The sequence below is a fragment of the Hippopotamus amphibius genome, chromosome 5, assembly GCF_030028045.1.
Source record: "Hippopotamus amphibius kiboko isolate mHipAmp2 chromosome 5, mHipAmp2.hap2, whole genome shotgun sequence".
Taxonomy (NCBI): Eukaryota; Metazoa; Chordata; class Mammalia; order Artiodactyla; family Hippopotamidae; genus Hippopotamus; species Hippopotamus amphibius.
The window spans coordinates 19,452,419-19,466,264 of NC_080190.1; positions in this window are offsets into that span (position 1 = coordinate 19,452,419).

A 13,846-nucleotide genomic window follows, 5' to 3' on the forward strand; every position below is an offset into this window, starting at 1 on the left:
GGGCAAAGTACAGTGAGGGACTGGAAAGTGGACAGTGATTTGGTACCTCAGAGTTAGCTAGTCACTGTGTTTAAATAATGATGATGACATATACCATTTATCAAATGCCCAGCATTCAATGAATGAAGACATTTTACATTCTTCATTAAATTTTCAAAACACTCCATTCGTGTATGTATTTTTGTTACCTCTAGTTTCTAGACCAAGCAGCCAGGGCTTGGAAATTAAGCAACTCACCAGTACACAGGTAGGTGTGTGAGAGTAGGAATGTGAATCTACAGCTTCCTGACCTGAGTCTATTCTTTTAACCACCTCTTTATCACGGATCTCCATGGTGATGGTGACGATGGAGATTATAATTTCTGTGACAGACCGTTTTAGTTGCCTACCCAAAAGTAAGCGGGCAGACTCCCTTGCCCCTAAGGGTGGCCCTGTGATAAAATTCTGGCCAAGGAGACATAAGCTGAAGGTTCTTGCTGATTTCTTAGTACAGGCTCAGATCCTTCCAGCAACTCCCTTACTCCTATTCCTGTCTTGCATATGGATGCAGTGACTTGAGGTATAACAGCCGTCTCACAACCATGTGGGCAAAAGCCAGATTCTAAGGTAGTAGAGCAGGACTATAGACACAACTGGAGTCTTTGATGACTCTCTTGAACAGTGGCCTGCATACATCCTAACTATTTATTATGTGATAAAAACAAATCTCTCACTATTTAATCCACTTCTATTACTTGTGCCTTAGTGCAATCCTGATCAATAAAATCATGCCTTTACAGCTCTCGACACACATCAGGGTTTTCCAGTTGTGATATTTACCGACATTTCGAGGCTGAATAATTCTTTGTGGTTGCGGCTGTTTGGGGCATTGTAGGATGTTTAGCACCATCCTTGGCCTCTCCAGCCACCTGTTGGAACAACCAAGAATGTCTCCAGACATTGCTAAATGCCCCCCCAGAGGGCAAAATAGCCCCAGTTGAGAACCATTGCCATACGTCATCTTACTGGACCTTCTTAATGGTTTTGGAGGTAGGTCGAAATGTTTGATTGAAAAGTTGAGGAAATTGGATTCTCGGACATTCACAGATCTGCCAGGATTTGCAACATTAGTAAGTGGACTGGAACCCAGGACTTCTGGCTCTAGGATCAGTGTATTTTCCATTACTGTGCTTCAGTTATTTGTTAAGGCCACTGACCTAACTAGTTGAATGGTCCTCTGTTTTAGATGCTGTCGGATTGTTGTAAAGAAGTATTGCAGTTGGATAAGGCAGAGTGTTCTGTGAACAGAAGACAATAAATGTAAGTCCAAACCCCTGCCCCCTCCCCTCCCGCCCCACCCCGCCCCGCCTCGCTCCTTTGAACAGATGTGTTTACTCAGTGTTTCAAAAGGTAATTCACAGGGCAGGGCTTCCTAAGCGTACTGGTGTCATTGTCCTGGCTGAAGCTGGATTGCCTTTTCTCATTTTCCAAAAAATGCAGGCATAAGCAAGCAGATTCCAAAATTTTCTATCGCTTTTTCTATGCCCCAGGGATAACTTGTCCTCAATCAACTGTTAGGAAATTTTTTAAAAAGTTGAAAAGATTCCATCTGATTTCTTTTTGCCCCTCCTTCATTTACTATGATGGCAATCTGAAGCAAACACCAGCTATGTATGTCCTCAGGCCTCTCTTTGAGTCAAGTGCGTCATCTGGCTTCTCTAATGTTTCCAGTTGTCTCCACTAGGATTGCCCACTGGGGTGTGATCTAAGTAGACTCCTCCTGAGTTCCAATAGGGCCTGTAGGCAAAAGAACATAGACTCTCTTAGCCCATTAATAACTACCAAGAGAACTGTTCTTCAGTCAAAACGTGGAGCAGGGAGTGCCTCTTGAAGGAAGAAGTATCTTCAAGGGAACAGTGCTTTATTGACCCACTTCAGCCTTGACCTTTGGCTCCTCCTCATTTTTTTTTGTAATGCTTTCAGACTAAAAGTCGATTTATTTTTAAGTACATCTCTGTCTGGTGTCTTCAGAGAATCCCTGCAAAGTCTGCTAGACTTGCTAACAGCTACCAAGGCTGAATCATGTTCCCTTATTTACCACCATCCTCTGTCAACATTGTCTGAGTTGATTTGGGGGCAGTTATTGGGTTGTTTTGAATAAACTGTGAAATGTTCTTCTTGAAAAGTTGTTGGCCATGTCATTTTGACACTAAGGTAGACAGATGTGCACTCAAGATGAGAACATTATAAGAAAGGGGAAAATTGGTCGGTGGCTTTGCCTCATTTTTCTTAGTTTTTAATAGATTTTTATTTTCCTATATTGTATGCTCTCTTAAATTCTTTTTCTGTTTTGAATAGGGCATCATAAAATGAATAGTAAATGTATGAAGCCAGTTTTGTGAAACATGAACCCATCACATTGATAGGGAATTATAAAATGATTGAAAGATACAGTTACAGATCTAGTTTAAACTGTGAGCAGGTTAAACTGTGACAGGTTAAACAGAGAAGATTAAACCATGCAAAATGATGCATCAGTATGAATATGCTTTGTAATTGGAAAACCATCCATTGCATGGAGTTTCGGTTTATATAGCAATGAAATCCATTCATTTATTGATTGAACAGATATTTATTTCATGCCTACTACCCACTAGGCATGGTATTAGACATGAGTATTTCAGATTAAATTGAAAAATGGACTTCTATGAAGGAATTTAGTCTGATAGGAGAGTCAGATAAAAAATAAATTATCTAGCAATGTAATATAAAAGTGTGTAGAGTGTAATAAGAACAGTAATGAAAAAGTGAAATGGAAATGACAACTTCAACATTTGTATGGCACTTCCCATCTTATAATGTCTTTATTGTAAGGAACTCTGATGTTCTCTTCTCATGATTCTACAGGAGGAGGTTTCTGCTTCCCTCCAAATGCCAGGAAAATACTGGAGGGGACCTATTCTCCACTCCCTGCTCGCTTTCCTGAGGGGAGAATGAGTGTCCAGTTGGTTGTAGAGAGCATGGTTTCTGTTGGATCACATTTTCCTCCAGAGTGTGTAGTCTCTGCATTGAAAAGGGAATAAAGGTCCATCTCGAATTCTCTCGGCTTCTCATTTTGCTGGGGTCTGGATTTTAGAGGCGGGCTGATCTGGCCTTTGACATATACTCAGATTTATTTGCAAAGTTGACATTACCACAGGCAGATACCTAGCCTTGATTTGGGGAGGGACATTAGTTAAAACCTTTCATTTTGGCCTTGGATCCAAGCAATGTTTTATAGTGCCTTTTTACTTTGGGACCCTAGTTATCAGAGGATGGTTAAAAAAGCTGATCCACTGATCTCCTTTTGGCTTTAGGTATTTATCCCTACCCTCCTGGAGCACATTGTATCTATACCACATGGCAGGAGAGATGAGTTATTAGCACCACTTACATTCAATAATCTCACTTGATAATTATGACAACCTTGTGAGAAGGTTGTAGTGGGGATTCTTTTTCTCATTTTGCATGTGAATAAGTAGGCAGAGATTGAGATTATGTGGAATAATGGAATCCCAGCATCACAGATATGGGTTCAGTCTTGGTGCTGTTACCTATGAGTGGGCTGACCTGGGAAAAGGTTCCTTAATGTGATGAGCCTCCGTTTCCTTCTCTGTAAATTGGAAGAAACATCATCGCCTCTGTAGGTTGTGAAGAGTAGACGTTGTATGTATAGAACACTAAGCACAGTGTCTGATGCATAGCAGATACTCAGTGAATATCTGACCTGAGTGGGAGTTGTGTTATGAAGCCAGAAGAGAGAGTTGGGGGATTCAGGAAAGCTGAGACCAAGAACTAACTGAATGAGCCAATGGGAGGTCATCAGGAAAAATTCCAAAATGGAGAACAGGTATCTAGAGCAGCCTTACATGGGTACCAGCATTACCTAATGTAGGAATATTAATTTCATTTATAGATGCTAAAATACGATGAGTATTATAAGTTTTAGACTATGTTAAACTCATGAACTAGCAGCTTCTTTCTCAGGAGAGATTTTTTTTTCAGAGGGTAGAGGGAGCCATTGGATGTTAAGCCATGTGGTGGAGACACAATGTGCTCCAGGAGGGGAGGGACCAGCCTGTCTTTCTCTCCATGGGATCTCCAGTGCCAAGAACAGAGCTGTGCATGTCTCTTTGCTCAACAAGTATTTGGTGAACCAGTGAATAAATGAACTTAGAGATAAGAGAGTTCTGTGAGCTGGAATTGATGGAAAAGATTTCTTGTAAAAGGTAGCACTTGAGAAAGACCTGGAAGAATGAGTAGACTTTCTAGGGAGAGGGGAAGTGGGCACTTGGAAGTGACTGACGGCTTTAGAAAATACTTTTACTGCAAACTGAAGGGCTAGGAGAGAGCTGATCACTGATATGGGTGATCTATGCACTGCTAGGAATTACAACATGATGTATTCAGCTATAGAATTTGTGTCTCTTAGGAAGATGGTGGAGATAAATGGATTGGCTTTGCAATTTGTTGATTGGCCATAGAAAGTCATATCTTGCATCTGGGATTTTCCAGGTTGCTGGTGGCAACAATATTTCTCCAAAGCATGCTATTTAGAATTACTTCATCCTTCCTAGGGAAAGATGGTGGGTGCAGGTGGGAGGAAAATGGCAAAATAAGTGACAAGCTTTGATGCATACAACCCCTCCCACCCATAAATGCATCCAAATCATAACTGAGCAGTCATGACACTCTCCATTAATTTAATGAAATTAATTTTTTCATACACCACTTTCAATGCTACAAAATACTTTACAGTGAGAGGCAAAAGGAGATAATGAGATAATGTTTTATGGAACCATGCAGCAGCAAGTTTCCTATCATTAGCAAGATAGGAGAATCTATTAAAAACGGCATGGATAGAAGAAAACTCAGAAATAGCAACCAGAGAAGAAAGAGCAGAAGCAGGATATGGCTTTCAAAGCTTTTTATCCTTTACTGTAAAAATAGCTCCATTTATTGGCAGGATTCAGAGTGAGCCTAGGGCAAGTGAGCTAGGGGCTGAGCACTTGCCCTTTCTAGAGTGGTTAGTCCAAAGAAAATGAACTCATCACCTCTAGTTGCTCAGTCGTGAGATATCCTGGTAAAATAGAAAGATTATGTTACTTAGAGTCAGTCAAATCTGAGCTCAAATCCAGTTCTGCCATTCAGCAGCTGCCTACTTTGGCCTCTGCGTGTGACTCAGTTTTGTCTCCATAAAATGGGAATGGCAGCTTGTCTCATTGGATTACCATGGGAATTTGATTGGTAAATTGCTTTAGCATACTGGTCAGCACATAAGTAGGTGCTCAACAAATACTACTTTGATCTCTGCTTTTGTGAGTAACAATGATAACAGGTCAGGCTATCACATGATTTGGATCTTCCTTGCTGCAGTTTGTGTGTGTGTGTGTGTGTGTGTGTGTGTGTTGTGGCGGGTAGTAGGACTGGGGAGGGTTCATCAAATGATACAGGTTGCCTATCCAGCACCTGTTATTACCATGCTTTATGTTGGCAGAGGTCCAGTTTTTTCCATCCTCCCCTAAGTGACGTGGACAAATTTGGATTGGTCTAAGCCAATAATAATGGTTCCATTCTCTCTCTCTCTTTTTTTTAATCTTTGTTGGAATATAATTGCTTTAGAGTATTGTGTCAGTTTCTGCTGTACAACAAAGTGAAAGAGCCATATATATACATATATCCCCATATCCCCTATCCTCCTGAGCCTCCCTCCCAACCTCCCTATCCCACCCCTTTAAGTCTTTTTTTAAAATTAATTAATTAATTAATTTATTGGCTGCGTTGGGTTTTCGTTGCTGCACACAGGCTTTCTCTAGTTGTGGCGAGTGGGGGCTACTCTTCATTGTGATGCGCAGGCTCCTCAATGTGATGACTTCTTGTTGTGGAGCACGGGCTCTAGGCACGTGGGCTTCAGTAGTTGCAGTACATGGGCTCAATAGTTGTGGCTCACGGGCTCTAGAGAGCAGGCTCAATAGTTGTGGCACACGGGCTTAGTTGCTCTCTGGCATGTGGTATCTTCCTGGGGCAGGGATCGAACCTGTGTCCCCTGCATTGGCAGGCGGATTCTTAACCACTGCACCACCTAGGAAGTCCCCTCTTTAAGTCTTCACAAAGCATCAAGCTGGTCTCCCTGTGCTCTGTAGTAGCTTCCCACTAGCCATCTATTTTACATTTGGTAGTGTGTATATATTGATACTACTCTCTCACTATGTCCCAGCTTCCCCTCCCCCCGGTGTCCTCAAATCCATTTTCTATGTCTGCATCTCTATTCCTACCCTGCCACTAGGTTCATTGTACCATTTTTATAGATTCCATATATATGTGTTAGCATATGGTATTTGTTTTTTTCTTTCTGGCTTCACTCTGTGTGACAGACTCTAGGTCCATCCCCCTCACTACAAATAGCTCAATTTCATCCCTTTTTATGGCTGAATAATATTCCATTGTGTATATGTGCCACATCTTCTCTATTCATTCATCTGTCAATGGACATTTAGGTTGCTTCCATGTCCTGGCTATTGTAAATAATGCTGCAGTGAACATTGTGGTATGTGTATCTTTTTGAATTATGGTTTTCTCCAGGTATATGCCCAGTAGTGGGATTGCTGGGACATATGGTAGTTCCATTTTTAGTTTTTTAAGGAACCTCCATACTGTTTTCCATAGTGCTGTACCAACTTACATTCCCACCAACAGTGCAGGAGAGTTCCCTTTTCTCCATACCCTCTCCAGCATTTATTGTTTCTAGATTTTGTGATGATGGCCATTCTGACTGGTGTGAGGTGATACCTCATTGTGGTTTTAATTTGCATTTCTCTAATGATTAATGATATTGAGCATCTTTTCATGTGTCTGTTGGCCATCTGTATGTCTTCCTTGGAGAAATGTCTATTTAGGTCTTCTGCCCATTTTTGGATTGGGTTGTTTGTTTTTTTGATATTGAGCTGAATGAGCTGCTTGTGTATTTTGGAGATTAATCCTTTGTCAGTTGCTTCATTTACAAATATTTGCTCCCGTTCTGAGGGTTGTCTTTTTGTCTTGTTTATGGTTTCCTTTGCTGTGCAAAAGCTTCTAAGTTTCATTAGGTCCCATTTGTTTGTTTTTGTTTTTATTTCCATTATTCTGGGAGGTGGGCCAAGAAGGATCTTGCTATGATTTATGTCATAGAGTGTTCTGCCTATATTTTCCTCAAGAGTTTTATAGTGCCCAGTCTTACATGTAGGTCTTTAATCCATTTTGAGTTTATTTTTGTATATGGTGTTAGGTAGTGTTCTAGTTTCATTCTTTTACATGTAGCTGTCCGATTTTCCCAGCACCACTTATTGAAGAGGCTGTCTTTTCTCCATTGTATGTTCTTGCCACCTTTGCCATATATTAGGTGACCATATGTGTGTGGGCTTATCTCTGGGCTTTCTATCCTATACCATTGATCTATATTTTTGTACCAGTACCATACTGTTTTGATTACAGTAGCTTTGTAGTATAGTCTGAAATCGGGGTGACTGATTCCTCCAGCTCTGTTTTTCTTTCTCAAGATTGCTTTGGCTATTCGGAGTGTTTTGTGTTTCCAAACAAATTGTAAAATTTTTTGTTCTAATTCTTTGAAGAATGCCATTGGTAATTTGATAGGGATTACACTGAATCTGTAGATTGCTTTGGGTAGCATAGTCATTTTCACAATGTTGATTCTTCCAGTCCAAGAACGTGGTATATTTCTCCATCTATTCATGTCATCTTTGATTTCTTTCATCAGTGTTTTATAACTTTCTGAATACAAGTCTTTTTGTATCCTTAGGTAGATTTATGCCTAGGTATTTTATTCTTTTTGTTGTGATGGTAAAGGGGATTGTTTCCTTAATTTCTCTTTCTGATTTTTCATTGTTAGTGTATAGGAATGCAAGGGATTTCTGTGCATTAATTTTGTATCCTGCGACTTTTCCAAATTCATTGATTAGTTCTAGTAGTTTTCTGGTGGCATCTTTAGGATTTTCTGTGTATAGTATCATATCATCTGCAAACAGTGACAGTTTTACTTCTTCTTTTCCAATTTGTATCCCCTTTTATTTCTTTTTCTTCTCTGATTGCCATGGCTAGGACTTCTAAAACTATGTTGAATAAGAGTGGCAAGAATGGACATCCTTGTCTTGTTCCTGACCTTAGCGGAAATGCTTTCAGTTTTTCCCCATTGAGAATAATGTTTGCTGTGGGTTTATCATATATGGGCTTTATTATGTTGAGGTATCTTCCCTCTACACCCACCTTCTGGAGAGTTTTTATCATAAATGGGTGTTGAATTTTGTCAAAAGCTTTTCCTGCATTGATTGAGATGATCATGTAGTTGTTATCCTTCAATGTGTTAATATGGTGTATCACATTGATTGATTTGCATATACTGAAGAATCCTTGCATTCCAGGGATAAACCCCACTTGATCAGGATGTATGATCCCTTTAATGTGTTGTTGGATTCTGTTGGCTAGTATTTTGTTGAGGATTTTTGCATCTAAATTCATCAGTGATATTGGTCTGTAATTTTCTTTTTTTGTGATATCTTTGTCTGGTTTTGATATCAGGGTGATGGTGGCCTTGTAGAACAAATTTGAGAGTGTTCCTCCCTCTGCAATTTTTTGGAAGAGTTTGAGAAGAACAGGTGTTAGCTCTTCTCTAGATGTTTGATAGAATTCACATGTGAAGACATCTGGTCCTGGACTTTTGTTTGTTGGAAGATTTTTAATCACAGTTTCAAGTTCATTGCTTGTGATAGGTCTGTTTATATTTTTTAATTCTTCCTGATTCAGTCTTGGAAAATTGTACCTTTCCAAGAATTTATCCATTTCTTTGAGGTTGTCCATTTTATTGGCATATAGTTGTTTATAGTAGTCTCTTATAATCCTTTGTATTTCTGTGGTGTCAGTTGTGATTTCTCCTTTTTCATTTCTAATTTTATTGATTTGTGTCCTCTCCCTTTTTTTCTTGATGAGTCCTGCTAAAGGTTTATCAATTTTGTTTATCTTCTCAAAGAACCAACTTTTAGCTTTATTGATCTTTGCTATTGTTTTCTTCATTTCTATTTCATTTATTTCTGCTCTGATCTTTATGATTTCTTTCCTTCTACTGGTTTTGAGTTTTCTTTGTTTTTCTTTCTCTAGTTGTTTCAAGTGTATGGCTAAATTGTTTACTTTTCTTGTTTCTTGAGGTGAGATTGAATTGCTATAAACTTCCCTCTTAGAACTGCTTTTGTTTCGTCCCACAGGTTTTGGGTCGTCATGTTTTCATTGTCATTTATTTCTATGTATTTTTAAATTTCTTCTTTGATTTCTTCAGTGATCACTTGGTTATTTAGTAGTGCATTGTTTAGCCTCCATGTATTTGTGTTTTTTACAGCTTTTTTCCCTGTAGTTGATTTCTAATCTCACAGCGTTGTGGTCAGAAAAGATGCTTGATATGATTTCAATTTTCTTGAATTTTCCACGACTTGATTTGTGACCCAGAATGTGATCTATCCTGGACAATGTTCCATGTACACTTGAGAAGAAAGTGTATTCTGCCACTTTTGGGTGGAATGTCCTATAAATACCAATTAAATCTATCAGGTCTATTGTGTCATTTAAAGCTTGTGTTTCCTTGTTTATTTTCTGTTCGGATGATCTGTCCATTGGTGTAAGTGGGGTGTTAAAATCCCCTCCTATTATTGTGTTACTGTCGATTTCTGCTTTTATGGCTGTTAGCATTTACCTTATGTATTGAGGTGCTGCCAATAATAATGGTTCCATTCTTTTGACAATTATTGATTTAAGGTTGGGCATTGGGACCCAATTCTGGTTAATGAAACATAAGGGGAATTTTTTTCTGGGAGACTCCTGGGGAAATTTATTTGCTCTTCAAAAGAGATATGTACAGAAGAACTGGTCTTTCTTCTACTGGATATTTATCATATCTACTCAAGATTTGTGGAACTATAGCCACCATCTTGGACCAGAAGTGAAATTAGTCCCAAGTCTCTTTCCAGCAGAACCTGCTATAGAAAGAGACAAGAAATCTGGAAGTTGCATGGTGGTGTTGTGTGCTAAGTTAGCCAACTCTGTGCTGGCCTGCCACTAGAAATTTATTGTGGAGCTAATACATCCCTTTATAGTTTTAGCAAGGCTCATTTGGGTTTTCTGTTATTTGTAGCTGAAGGCATCCTAACTGATACAGGTGGCTGCCAGGTGGGGATCTAGAGTTTGAACTTTAATTTCAAGTATAGAGGGAAATCCTCATGTTCTTCTCACTCGTGATATTTGAAGTGGAATAAAGAAATGTTTCCATGTCACCCTGTCCTAAGCCACTATTTGGGGAAATATTTTGAAGCCAGCATGCATCTTTTTCATACACAGAGAGACATATGACTGGGTCTAGTGGAATCATGAACTATTCAGTCTAGAGAAGAAGGGAAGCTAAAAAAATAATTTGTGGAGCACTCATTCTGTATGCTGTATTCTATAAGTCATTCTATGTTCTATATGCTTCACATATATTTCAATCCCCACAGTGAGAGTTTAAAAGAACATAAGTTGTGTTATCATCATCTAAAGATGGGGAAATTGAGGCTCAGAAAGGTTGAACAGTTTGCCTAGATCTCTCTGCTATTAAGTGATGGAGCCAGTATTAAAGTGCTAGAAGCCAGGTGCTATTTCCTAGAAGAAGAGATGGAAGTCCAAAGAAGTTACTTATATAAGCAAGTTAGTTGCCAAGACTGGTTAGTCTAGATTCTAGGTTTCTTGATGTCTTGCCTTGATTTTCTTAAATTATTGCCCCTCACCAAGATTCCCTGATGCCAGCAATGAGTAGATTAGAAGAGATTTGCCTACTGAGTTTATCAGTTCATTTAATAAGTATTGCACATCCACCAAATACCCAGTGCTGTGCTAGGTATGAGGTTTATAGTGGTTGACAAAAGAGGTTGGTCTGTGCTGCTCACTTCCTTAGTTGGGGTTGCTCCTCTGGATGTGTCATAGGTGGGGCTGGGACAGTTGGTGAGTGGCCCAAGGAGGCAGGGGGTGCAGAGAGGACTTGGCAGGAAAACCAGGGCTCTGGGGCATGGGATCTGTGAGAAACTCACCAGCGGGTGAGAATGATGTCTTGGGACCTCAGAAAATGCTTCATCTGTTGAGAGTCAACACTGTGTTTCAAGGCACAGGGGGGAAAGGCAAGAACTGAGGGATCTAAAAAAACTCTGGCTCCCAGGAGTAGTCTGCTGGGTGGGTCTGCTTCATCCTGACCCCTCCAGAAAGCATTTAGACATGGCCCTGATGTTAATATAGCCTCTCGTCTCAACTGGTAGAATCCGTCTGGAAGGTGCGACTGCTTTTCCTCTTTAGTTGTAAATGTGCTTTGGTGATGCTCGGCAAGCCTGGATGTCTTCAAGGTGAGCCCCCAGGAAGGATGAAAAAGAAGCAGTGGTGTGCTGGTGGACATTAACCACTGGCTCTCTGGGGCAAAAAAATTCTGATTTGTTACATTTGTAACTTTCTTTGTAAATACTCCCACTGTGGCTGATTTCAAGCTATTGGTTTAATATCAACCAAATTCCCCAAATTTCTAAAAATTTAACAGTGGGCTGTTGGGAGCCATGGATGGCTGCAGCATACCCTGGCTCTAGCACAGCCCTGGAAAGAGGCATCCCTGGCCACCCATGATGCTGTCAGCTCCCTAACATACCTGGAAGGGAGAGTATGAGAGCTACAGGTGACGTCCAGGTGATAGAGCCAGGGTTAGCACGGATGCCTCCCTAACCCCTGCCTTCACTTTCTCTACCTTTGAAATATAGGCCAATTTATGACCATTTCTACTTTTCCTATGTTCCCCTTTGCAGATTTCTTTCTTTTTTTCTCTTTTACCTCTGATTTAAAAATATATTTTAAAAAAGAGCTAGAACAAATATCTTGCTTTATGTTTAAGCAGGAGTTATTTTTTTCAGCCTGGTTATTGATTTTTTTTTTCTGTTATTCCCACAATGCATCAAGTTAGAAAGAAGGGGCTGGTTTCACTTTTCCCGAAAGGAAAAATGAACAGCCTATGGGCTTTTCCTACGAGCGCAAGCCCATGCCTTCTGAAATGCATTCAGATGGGAAATGCACTCAGGGCCCCAGGATTGTGGGGCTGCCTGATGAGGGTCTCCTATTTCCAACAGACTCTAATTTTCAGAGCTGCTCCTTTCCTCAGTGTGATTTAGAATTGTATTTGTTCAGCCTGTAAAGTAGAGCTGAGCATATTAAGGACCCTAGATATGAATCCTATTAATGAAACAGCATTTAGAAATGAGAGCATCGCCCTCTCTGCTGTTACATCGTCTGTAGGTTAGTCATAATGTTCTGAGGACCCTGTCTGATCAGAAGCTTATTTTAAATAGCACATTTCCTGTGACTAAAGAGTGCAATTATTGGTTGCTATCTTCAGAGGACAGTTACAGGGCAGATGAAAAAAATGAACATTTTTTAAAAGCAATTAAGTGGGTGGGAGGCATATTCTGAAGATGGAATAAGGCAAAGAAAAAAATAATGAACTGAAATAGAATGGGATTGGAAAATTAAAAAGCAAGTTAATTGTCATTGTTGGGTAGAAAAGCCCCCAAAGGTGAGGTGATTACCTGGGCTGAACTCTGGAGGTTTTAAGGCCACGTGCTGGAGATGGGTGTCTCTTCTTTTTGTTTTATCTTGAACAGATGGGAAACATGTATAGGAAATCAGAACAGTGAAGGGGTTAGAAGCTGCCTCCTGACTTCACTGTGATGGAGGAAATCTTTGCTAATAACCACACTTGCCTAAAAGATGTTGACAAAGAACGTCTTAGGAAGAAAGCAAAGACAAGCCAGTTTTTAGAATGAATAGGAAGAGGAAGAGAGCAAGGACAGGTGGGGAAGTAGTCATCTCCGAAAGAAGGCAATGGGGGTAGCAGAGGGACCCCAGGTCAGGAGTCAGACGTACCTGAATGGGAATCTTGTCCCTGCCACACCTTACCTGTGTGACTGTGGGCAAGTTTCCTAACTTCTCTGAGCTTCAATTTCCCCATCTGAACGATAGGACATGTGTACCAGGGTGGTTGTGAGAATGAAAAGAGGAAGTAATAGAGCACATTGTACACATTCAATATACGTTTTTCCCTTCTCAGGAGCTTGGCTAATCACCGAGCTAAAATATAGTTACAGTTACGTGATTTGTGGTGAACAGCCCATTTTTACTGTATTTCCTGACAGTCTGATGGGCTTCTGTGGGTTAAGCCTGATAGCATTTGGGTGGACAAGAGGCTGCCCAGCCCTGCCAGATTCCTGGTGCAGGTGTGGGGAGACCCAGAGGCACCAGCAATCCTGCCTGGGGATTGCGGGTGGGCTGCGGGGAGTGAGGTTCAAGTTAGTGATGAATGCTTGGCTGCTGGACTGTCCTCAGCATCTCTAGTCCCAACCTGCAAACAGGTGGAAGGGGGAAGAGAAGTGCATTTCTTGTTACTTTTTAAAATAGAGTTATTATTATATTATTTTCTCTACAAATGTGATTCTGACTAATTTCAGGAAAAAAAAGCAGCAAATACGAAGAAGCCAAAAGAAGAAACTATAAAACACCCATGATTTTTCAACCCACGTTAAGACAGGGTGGTGCTTCTCAAACTTTTCATTTTTACTGAGTGAAGTTGTTCCTTTGGGAATGAGTCCCACTTCTTGTTATAAACTTGCATTTGTTTTTATAGACGCATCATGCTTTCATTGAAATTATTTAATGGCCCCTCACTCCCAGGTCCTTGAGTATAGCTGACTGTTTGGGGTGACTCCACAGCTAATCCTATGGCTTCTTCTAC